Consider the following 11955-nt stretch of genomic DNA (forward strand, 5'->3'; position numbering starts at 1 on the left):
AAGTCCTTTCTGAAAGGTGAGGGGCCCCCCGTTAATTATCTGGATTGTACTTTTACACTACTATGCTGGTTCAGCAATGCTATTTGCTTTTATCTGAAGCCTGTGTTACAGAAAAGTTGGACTGGTGACTTGAGATCAAACTTTAAGGAGTGCATTGTCCAAAATTAATATGCTCAAAATGACTCATGATTAGAACAGAACTGTGACTATCACTTGCTTTCTGAAAGATGGCAGTTTTTGTAGCTAAAAGTGGCTTCATCTGTGAGTCAGATGAAGGAGGGACGGTGGCTCAGTGGTAGAGCATCTGCTTGGGAAGCAGAAGGTCCCAGGTTCAATCCCTGGCATCTCCAAAAAAGGGTCCAGGCAAATAGGTGTGAAAAACCTCAGCTTGAGGCCCTGGAGAGCCGCTGCCAATCTGAGAAGACAATACTGACTTTGATGGACCCAGGAGGGTCTGATTCAGTATAAGGCAGCTTCATATGTTCATATGTAATTAAAGTAGCTTAGAGGGGACAATGGGTGAGAGTCCTGTCTAGGAGCAGGTGGTGAAAAGTAGGACCAGTTTCTCACTAGGCCTTTAATTCTGGTTTGCCCCTGTCCCCGTAGCGCAGAGTGGTAAAGCAGCAGTACTGCAGTATTGTGGTCTGAACTCTCTGCTCACGACCTGAGTTCGATTCCGGTGGAAGCTGGATTCAGGTAGCCGGCCCAAGGTTGACTCAGCCTTCCATCCTTCTGAGGTCGGTAAAATGAGTACCCAGCTTGCTGGGGGGGAAGTGTAAAAGACTGGGGAAGGCAATGGCAAACCACCCCGTAAAAAGTCTGCCGTGAAAATGTGAAAGCAACATCACCCCAGAGTCGGAAACAACTGGTGCTTGCACAGGGGACCTTTCCTTTCCTTTTCCTAAACTGATATTCTACACTAGAATCAAAATCAGAGAAACCAATTCTATGATTTTAGTGTGGAACATCAGCTTGGGGACAGGGCTAAACCAGAATGAAAGGTCTAGTGTGAAATTGGTATAGGTCTGTGTATGAAGGTCCAAGGTTTGAAGGAAGGGGAAAGCTCAGTGATTTCAGCAAGACTAGGGAAGGTGACCAGTTGTGGGGTTGGGGTAATAGGTGGGATCTAGAAACCAGCTACAAAGGTCGGGGGGGGGGGGTGATAGGTAGCTTTTATGCACCTTTAGTTGCATTGAGAAGTGGACAGCAAAGATGTCAGAGTATGCATTTTATCTCCCTGTTTCTTCAATCTAAAAGCAGAACATATCAAAAGGAAAAATGGATTGCATTTAGGTGAAGGTGCAGTGAAAATTGGTAGAAGGAACATTAACGTTTTGAGATATGCAGATAACACATTAGTGGAAGAAAATTGTGAGACCTCAAATGACTACTGATGAAGATTGAAGCAGAAAATGCCAACGCAGGATTACAGCTGAACATCAAGAAAACAAAAGGAATGACTACTGGGCAATACACAGTTTTAAGGTGAAGGAATTGAAATTGTGCAGGATTTTCTATTCCTTGGCTCCATCGGCAACTAAAAGGTAGACTGTACCCAAGAATCAGAACAAAAAGACTGAGGAGGGCAGCCAAGGGGGAGCTAGGAAAGATCCTGAAGTGTAAGGATGTGTTGCTGGTGTCCAAGATCAAGAATTCATGCCATAGTATTCCCCATTACTGTGTATGGGTGAGAAAGTTGGATAATGAAGACAGCTGACAGGAAGAAAGTAGATTCATAGGGTTGCCATAGGTCAGAAATGACGTGACAGTACTTAACACAATGTATACATGAAGTCAAAGAATATAACTGTTAGGGTTTGTAGAATCTTTCGGGCTCAAGTGCCGTGTTCTACTGGAGAAAGTTTTCCTTCCAGACATTTCGTTCTCAGCTGCGGAGAACATCCTCAGTGGCGTTGCAGCCGGAGCAGGCGCTCTGACCTTCTTGGCTGCTGTGCATTGACCAAGAAGGTCAGAGCGCTCACCTACCTACCTTATCCTTTTTGAATAGTAAGTGCAGCTGCATAGCAATTCCTGGATGAGCTCCACCACCTATTTTTCTACAAAATGACCCCTGACTATTGTCAAGGAAATTTCCATGCCGCCAGAGGAAACAGGGTACTTTTCTGTGCGTCAGCTTTTCTGTCACCTGCACCCTGATCTCAATTTCTCAATTTTAATAACAAAACTTGGATTCACTCCTACAGTGTCAGACAGCATATTGCCTGAGAAGTCATGAAGGCGATCGCAAAACATGGTTGCTGATTCAGGGCTGCTTTTGGGGTTCTACTCTCTCTCTCTGCAGTTCTCAAGGTCTTCGTCTATTTTTATTTCTGTTATTCATAGTCCATTGTTATTTCTGTTATTCATAGTCCATTGTTGTCAAGGCAAATTATACAGTGTGAGCCAATACAATTGACAGATGGGCCATTCAATAAACATTGCAAAAGGGTTAGGGTTGTAGAACCAATCAGAAGTCTAAAACAAAGCTGAAGCAAGCGTAAGTGTTAACATGATACATTAAGGGATAAAAAATTCCATAGCAGGATCCTAATTTGAGCAAGCTATACACAGTAGTAAAAACTGCAGTCCCTAATAATTTTTCCAAGTCGTCGTAAATCATTTAGTTCAGTGCAACTCTATTGCCTTCTTGAATAATTCAGTCTTGCATACTTTACAGAAAGCTCGGAGAGTGGAAGCCTCCCTGACTGTCTCAAGCAGGCTGTTCTGTAAGGAGGTAAAATGGAACATGTACACATGTGCAGGCAGTTGTCGATTTTACTTATTTGCAGGTTAGCACCTGCAGAAGACCCTGCTCCGATGGGTGAAGCTGTTGTGGCAGAATGTAGGGGGAACATAGGTGGTTCTAGGGTTGCCAATCTCCAGCTGAGGACAGGGGATCCCCTGGTTTGGAGGCCCTCCCTCTGTTTCAGGGTTATCAGAAAGTGGGGAATGAGGGGTGGAATGTCTGCTGGACACTCCATTATACCATATGGAGACCAGTTCCCATAGGGTATAATGGAGAATTGATCTATAGGTATTTGTGGCTCTGTTGGGGCTGTTTTTTTGCGGTAGAGGCACCAAATTTTCATCATAGCATCTGGTGCGTCTTCAAAAAACAAACAAAAACACCCTAAGTTTCAAAAAGATTGGACCAAGGGGGTCCAAGTCTATGAGCCCCCAACAAGGAACCCCCATCCTCCATTGTTTCCAATAGAGGGAAGGCATTTAAAAGGAATTATGTCCCTTTAAATGTGATGGCCAGAGCTCCCTTCAGAATTCAGTTGTGCTTGTTCCTTGCTCCTGGCTCTGCCCCAAAGTCACTCTGTAATAACAATTACCGGTACCTTGTGAACAACAGTAACTATAAATGAAGAAATACTTTTAAACCAACAGTGATTATATATATATATATATATATGTCTGACTATAATGTTGTTGTACTACCATAGTCAACATACAGCATATACAAAATTTCTTACAAACTTTACTCCACAGAATGGACAATATTTCTGGTGCTAAAACTGAGAACGTTTTATAGAAATGGTGAATCAGGAGGAAGTTGTAGAGCTATTTGAGGGTTTTAAATTTCTGTAAGAAATTTTGTATATGCTGTATATCAGGGGTGGCCAACGGTAGCTCTCCGGATGTTTTTTTGCCTACAACTCCCATCAGCCCCAGTCAGCATGGCCAATGGCTGGGGCTGATGGGAGTCGTAGGCAGAAAAAAAACATCTGGAGAGCTACCATTGGCCACCCCTGCTGCATATGTTGACTGTGGTAGTACAATAATATTATAGGCAAATATATATAGTCACTGTTGGTTTAAAAGTATTTTTTTGATTTGTAGTTATTGTTATTACAGCGTAGCTCTGGTTCCCGTGTTTCCATTAACTGGTAGTTTTCTGCCTCCAAAGTCCCCACATATTTCCTGAGTCTGACCTGGCAACCCTAGGTCTCAAAGATATGAGGGGTCCAAGGCCACAAAGGGCTTTGTATGTGATAGCTAAAACATTAAACTGAGCCCTGTAACTGATAGGCAAGAGCCCCGTGACGCAGAGTGGTAAAGCTGCAGTACTGCTGTCGGAGCCCTCTGCTCACGACCTGAGTTTGATCCCAGCAGAAGCTGGTTCAGGTAGCCGACTCCAGGTTGACTCAGCCTTCCATCCTTCCAAGGTCGGTAAAATGAGTACCCAGCTTGCTGGGGCGGGGGGGGGGGAGCGTAGATGACTGAGGAAGGCAATGGCAAACCACCCCGTAAAAAGTCTGCCGTGAAAACGTTGTGAAAGCAACGTCACCCCAGAGTCGGAAACGACTGGTGCTTGCACAGGGGACTACCTTTACCTTTTTAAACTGATAGGCAGTGAGTGAAGTGCTTGCTGGATGAGAGTAATATGTGTGCTCCATTTGCTCCCAATAGTAGCCAAGCCATGGCATTCTGCACCAGCTGCAGTTGCTGACTTGATTTTGAGGAGGAGATTTAATATACAGTACATTGCACTAGTCTAGTTGATGTTACTATGGTGTGGATCCGGGTGGCCAAATCAGCCACATCATCATAAGAGGCCATTTTTTTTTCAAACTAGGCTGAATTGGAAGAAAGCCTTTTTTGCTTTAACTTGCTTTTCCAGTAATAATGTTGGGTCCAATATAACCTTAAGGCTCTTAACTGAGTCAGCAAAGGTCAGCTGAATCCCATCAAAAGTGAAGAGCAGAATGTCCTCCAAGATTTCCACCTTCCCAACCAGCATTTCTTCTATCTTAATTTACTCAGCCAATTTATCACAGCAGCCAGGCAGTTAGTCTACAGTATCTCTGTGGTATCATGGGGATTTGGATAAGGATACGCAGAGCTGCTACTGCTGCTGATGATATTGGATTTATATCCCACCCTATACTCTGAATCTCAGAGTGGTCACAAACTCCTTTACCTCCTCTCCCCCCCACCCCACAACAGACACCCTGTGAGGAAGGTGGGGCTGAGAGAGCTCTTACAGCAGCTACCCTTTCAAGGACAACTCCTACAGAGCTACCCAAGGCCATTCTAGCAGCTGCAAGTTGAGGAGTGGGGAATCAAACCCGGTTCTCTCAGATAAGAGTCCACACACTTAACCACTACACCAAACTGGCTGTATATATTGCATGTATTGATGACATCAGCACCAAAACTTTGAAAGATTTGTCCTAAGAATTTTACATAGAGCTTGAAAGGCATGGTAAACAGAACTGCCCCCTGGTGAACTCGGGTTGCCAGCCTCCAGATGGGGCCTGGAGAGCTCCCACTTTTACAACTGATCTCCAGCTGGCAGAGATCAGCTCCCCTGGAGAAAATGGCTGCTTTGAAGGGTGGACATTGTACATGCTGAGGTCCCTCCCCTGGATCCACTCCCAAAGTCTCCAGCTATTTTCCAACACAGACCTGGCAACCCTACTCAGGATAGGCTCCACAATGATAACTGGTAGGGGTGATATGTAAAAATCCTCCTTTCCAAGTTTTCATCCCTTTCACAGGTGCAGTGAAAACACTGTTGCATCACGAAGGGCAGCATCAGAGCAGGTTTGAGAGGTAACATGGCCGACTAGCTCCAGTGGCATTGCCATTGTCTCTGGAGTTCAACTTGCCCCTGGACAATTGGCATGAGAGAAGGCAATTCTAGTCATCTCCATCCACATTGCCACCAGCCACCACCACCATCAAAATTCAGCTCCACAAGTGACCGGCCTACCTTAGGGACCGTCTCTCCCCATATATTCCCCAGAGGGTACTTAGATCCGGATCGCAAAACCTGCTAGTAATCCCTGGGCCGAGGGAGGCGAGATTGAAGGCTACTAGAGAAAGAGCCTTCTCTACTGCGGCCCCCCACTGGTGGAACCAACTCCCAGACGATGTTAAGAGCCTTGCGGGACCTTGCCCAGTTCCGCAAGGCCTGCAAAACAACGTTGTTTCGAACGGCTTTCAACCAAAGTGTGTAGATGCCCAACATCATTGAAGAATGGCATGATTTAGCACTAAACTATTGTTTTATGACTGTACTGTACAAAAATTTTAAATTGTAACCTGTCTTAATTTTTAATTGATATATGGTGATTGTTTTATATTTTATTGTTGATGATACGATGTTGTTAGCCGCTCTGAGCCTGCTTCGGTGGGGAGGGCGGGATATATATATATGAAAAATAAATAAATAAAATAACCAAGTAACACTAGCGCCTTCCTCCCCGCCTTCAGTTGGTTACAGCTGAATCACTTTCTGCTTTTCAGGAAGCTTATCTGATTTCATTTAAGACCTGATTGAGTGAATATACGGTCCAAATCCTGTGGTGAATGTTTTCTCTGTTGTCCATAGTAGCTTGAGCAGGAGGGGGAGGGACGGTGGCTCAGTGGTAGAGCATCTGCTTGGGAAGCAGAAGGTCCCAGGTTCAATCCCCAGCATCTCCAACTAAAAGGGTCCAGGCAAATAGGTGTGAAAAACCTCAGCTTGAGACCCTGGAGAGCCGCTGCCAGTCTGAGAAGACAATACTGACTTTGATGGACCAAGGGTCTGATTCAGTATAAGGCAGCTTCATATGTAGGAGGGACGGTAGCTCAGTGGTAGAGCATCTGCTTGGTAAACAGAAGGTCCCAGGTTCAATCCCTGGCATCTCCAACTAAAAGGGTCCAGGCAAATAGGTGTGAAAAACCTCAGCTTGAGACCCTGGAGAGCCGCTGCCAGTCTGAGTAGACAATACTGACTTTGATGGACCCAGGGTCTGATTCAGTATAAAGCAGCTTCATATGTTCAGATGTTCAGATGTAATTAAAGTAGCATCTTAAGATAGGCAAGGCAAGTCTTGCGATGGCAGCTGTAATGAAGAAGTGTGCCTGCACACGAAAGCTAGAATTAAACTTTGTTGGTCTTAAAGGAACCACTGTACTCAAACACTGTTCTGTTGCTTCAGAACAACACGGCCACCCACCTCAATCTAGCTTACTACAATGTAAGAGCTGTTCCTTTGGCCAAGCATGTTTAACAAGGATGTGTCATTTGGGAAGTTGTGACCTGGGGATAACACGCTTGCAAATCGCTCTTCTGTGCGCACTTTCCCACACAGGCTTCGATTGCATTTTTCGCACCAGATTTCTGTTTTAAAGATGCTATTCTAAAACTTAGCACTAACATAGGTGGAGCCCCTCCTGCTGCCTCTGCTTTGGAAGCGACAAACAGAGGTCGCTGCTCAACCAGACATGAGGAATGGGGGTTATTTCGCCCAATTCAGGGAATGCTTTCCCTTTTTCTGGGAAGAGCCCTGTGGCACAAAGTGTTAAAGCTGCAGTACTGCAGTCCTAAACTCTGCTCACAACCTGAGTTCGATTCGCGGCAGAAGCTGGGTTTTCAGGTAGCCAGCTCGAGGTTGACTCAGCTTTCCATCCTTCCGAGGTCGGTAAAATGAGTACCCAGCTTGCTGGGGGGAAAGTGTAGATGACTGGGGAAGGCAATGGCAAACCTTTTTGGAACTAAAGTACCCACCTGATGAAATCAAGAAAGAGATTAACAAAGCCAGAATGATACCCAGAGAAAACCTGTTGCAAGACAAACCCAAAAAAGACAATAACAGAACACCACTAGCGGTCACACACAACTCTCAACTGAAAACAGTTCAAAGTATCATCAACAACTTACAACCTCTATTGAATAGTGACAGCTCTCTTTCAAAAGTACTGGGGGATAATAAACCTTTTCTTGCACACAGACAGCTCCCTAATCTCAAACAACTCCTCACCCACAACAATACAACATCTCATCTGAGCATGGGCACTGGTACCAGAGCTTTCAATAAACCCAAGTGCCAACTTTGCTGCCACATACACCCAGACAACACCATCACTAGACCTAACAGCATTAACTACACCGCCTCAGGCTCATACACTTGCTCATCTTTCAATATTATATATGCTATTAAATGCCAAAAATGCCCTTCAGTTCTCTACATAGAGCAAACAGGACAAGCCCTCCGCCAAAGGATAAATGGACACAAATCTGACATCAGGAATTACAGAACTGGCGCGCAAGAAGCTTCCGGTTTCAGGCTGACCGTACAACTTTTGGGGTCACCAGAAGCAGATAGATCCAGTAGGACCCCAGTTGGGGGGTTCTCAAGGCAGGGGGAGCAAGAGGAGGGTCAAGCTGGGGCTGTTAGCTCTATTTTGAGCCTCCTGGTATCCCCGAAGCCCGGGTTGTTGCGGACGCCTTAATGGCGAAGAAGCTGTGAATGCCAGAGAGGAGGAGAAAGTGCTGCAAGGTTTTTACAACTGAGAAGAGACTTCCAGCAAAAGGCAATATACAGAGTTAAGTGATTTACTATGTGCTAAAGAATACACATCGGCTTGGAATTTATGGTCGGGTGATGAAAGGGCGGTGAACTGAGTGCGGCTATGGAGAAGAGGAGAAGTTTGGAACTGACAAAGGCAACAGCTGAAACGGATTAAAGGTTCAGTGTTTGGTGTACTTGGTTAGCAGGTGGATTGCAGTTGTGGATGGACCTATAGCTGATTATTCTTATAAATACAAACTTTCTATTCAATTAATTTTGACTGCATGATTTTTGGGGCTGTAAAATGTGTATGTGACTGCTGCTTTTGTGCTACATGGACGGTGTTCTGGAAGGGACAGAATAGCGGAAATCAAAACGCTAAATGAACTGACTAGCAGGATTTACTACAGAGCAAGTGGACGGAAAGTAGATGAACAGGAAGAGGAAGAGAGAAGAATTAATGAAAACATTTTGGACTTTAAATTAAAGGATGAGATAATAAGTTACTGTGGCAGTAATTGGAAGCAAGAGAGAGAGAAAAGAGTAATTTGAACTTTAAATTTCAGGAGAGATACTGGACTGTATAGAATAGAATGTGGGATGACTGATAAAAAGTGGAAGTGCTTGGGTTAACATGGAAGAGAGAGAGAGAGGGAGAGAAAGGGGTATAGGAGAGGGGGGAAAAGAGAGAGAAAGAGAAGAAAAGAAAATAAAGGAAAGGAAAGGGATAGCTACTCGATCAAATATACTGAAATAGAAGAGAGTTAGCTTGAGGTATGGAATTGATTACCGCCAAATGACTGGATATATAAATCTAAATAACAAATTACTTTAAAGAGTGAAGCCGGCAAAGAGACTGCTGAGGCAGTATCTAGAGTAAAGAGAAGTTAAAATAATGGTGAAAAGGATACACGGTTGTACGTTAGGGTTTTGCTATGTATGGAAACTGCATTCTCCAGCGTATTCTTTGTGTGTTTGTCTTGTTTGTTGATGTATTTTTTCTTTTCTTTTTATTTGGTGAAAATAAAAGACTAAATGCAAAAAAAAAAAAAAAAGAATTACAGAACTGAGAAACCTGTGGGGGAACACTTTAACCTTCCAAAGCATTCAATGGGTGACCTCAAAGTAGCTGTTTTACTGCAAAGGAACTTCAAGAACAGAATGGAGAGAGAAATTGCTGAATTACAAATTATTATGAAACTTGGAACAAACACCTCCCCAGGACTGAACAGGGATATTGGTTTTTTATCTCATTACAGATGCTAAACCCACTCTCAGAACTTCACGAACAGAATGGAGAGGGGAATTGCTGAATTACAAACTATTATGAAACATGGAACAAACACCTCCCCAGGACTGAACAGAGATGTTGTTTTGTTTTGTTTTTATCTCATGACATATGCTAAACCCACTTTCACCAAGTACGGCGATATATCCACAGTATTCCAATGTATTTCTCTTTTTGGCTAGTGTATCAGAATAATGCTTTTATATTGACATACTCAAACAAGGGATATTGGCTGTTTGTCTTATTACATATACTAAACCCATCTTCCACTATATTTTAATGTATTTTTTCCTAATGGCAAACTAGAATGATGTATATATTTATTTAAACTAGTTGGACAGGAAAAACTTCTGGGGAAAAAATGCCTTCTTTTTGACCCAGGTTTATTAGTAATAGAATAATTAACAGGCATTCTCACATTCTGACATGTTACTGTTTTATGGTTTCCCACACTAATGCAACACAGATCAAAAGTTTTCTGAATTTGTACTATTCTACTATTGGTTTTTTAACTTTGTACCACTTGGCATTCCAAACCCCACCAGCTATATGTGTGTTTACTGTACCTCATTCCTCGTCTGAAGAAGTATGCATGCACACGAAAGCTTACATTCTGAGTAAAACTAGGTTGGTCTTAAAGGCGCAATTTACTCCTATTTTGTTCTACTACTTCAGACCAACATGGCTGCCTATTTGGATCTACCCCGCAAAAAGTCAGTGGTGAAAACGTTGTGAAAGCAACGTCACCCCTGAGTCGGAAACAACTGGTACTTGCACAGGGGACCTTTCCTTTCATAAGAACATAAGAGAAGCCATGTTGGATCAGGCCACTGGCCCATCCAGTCCAACACTCTGTGTCACACAGTGGCCAAAAAATTTATATATATATATACACACTGTGGCTAATAGCCACTGATGGACCTCTGCTCCATATTTTTATCTAACCCCCTCTTGAAGCTGGCTATGCTTGTAGCTGCTACCACCTCCTGTGGCAGTGAATTTCACATGTTAATCACCCTTTGGGTGAAGAAGTACTTCCTTTTATCCGTTCTAACCCGACTGCTCAGCAATTTCATCAAATGCCCACGAGTTCTTGTATTATAAGAAAGGGAGAAAAGTACTTTTTTCTCTACTTTCTCCATCCCATGCATAATCTTGTAAACCTCTATCATGTCACCCTGCAGTCGACGTTTCTCCAAGCTAAAGAGCCCCAAGCGTTTTAACCTTTCCTCATAGGGAAAGTGTTCCAACCCTTTAATCATTCTAGTTGCCCTTTTCTGGACTTTTCCCAATGCTATATCCTTTTTGAGGTGCGGTGACCAGAATTGTACACAGTATTCCAAATGAGACCGCACCATCGATTTACACAGGGGCATTATGACACTGGCTGATTTGTTTTCAATTCCCTTCCTAATAATTCCCAGCATGTCATTGGCCTTTTTTATTGCAATCGCACACTGTCTTGACATTTTCAGTGAGTTATCTACCACGACCCCAAGATCTCTCTCTCGGTTAATCTCTGCCAGTTCACACCCCATCAACTTGTATTTGTAGCTGAGATTTTTGGCCCCAATGTGCATTACTTTGCACTTGGCCACATTGAACCTCATCTGCCACATTGACGCCCACTTGCCCAGCCTCAAGAGATCCCTTTGGAGTGCCTCTCTGGTTCTCACCACCATGAACAATTTAGTGTCATCTGCAAACTGACACTAGAGCCCGTTTGGTGTAGAGGTTAAGTGTGCAGACCCTTATCTGGGAGAACCGGATTTGATTCCCCACTTCTCCACTTGCACCTGCTGGAATGGCCTTGGGTCAGCCGTAGCTCTGGCAGAGGTTGTCCTTGAAAGGGCAGCTGCTGTGAGAGCCCTCTCCAGCCCCACCCACCTCACAGGATGTCTGTTGTGGGGGAGGAAGGTAAAGGAGATTGTGAGCTGCTCTGAGACTCTTCGGAGTGGAGGGCGGGATATAAATCCAATATCTTCATCTACCTCACAGGGTGTCTGTTGTGGGGGAGGAAGGTAAAGGAGATTGTGAGCCGCTCTGAGACTCTTCGGAGTGGAGGGCGGGATATAAATCCAATATCTTCATCTACCTCACAGGATGTCTGTTGTGGGGGAGGAAGGGAAAGGAGATTGTGAGCCGCTCTGAGACTCTTCGGAGTGGAGGGCGGGATATAAATCCAATATCTTCATCTACCTCACAGGGTGTCTGTTGTGGGGGAGGAAGGGAAAGGAGATTGTGAGCCGCTCTGAGACTCTTTGGAGTGGAGGGCGGGATATAAATCCAATATCTTCATCTACCTCACAGGGTGTCTGTTGTGGGGGAGGAAGGGAAAGGAGATTGTGAGCCGCTCTGAGACTCTTCGGAGTGGAGGGC

The sequence above is a fragment of the Heteronotia binoei genome, chromosome 5 (genome assembly GCF_032191835.1).
Source record: "Heteronotia binoei isolate CCM8104 ecotype False Entrance Well chromosome 5, APGP_CSIRO_Hbin_v1, whole genome shotgun sequence".
Taxonomy (NCBI): domain Eukaryota; kingdom Metazoa; phylum Chordata; class Lepidosauria; order Squamata; family Gekkonidae; genus Heteronotia; species Heteronotia binoei.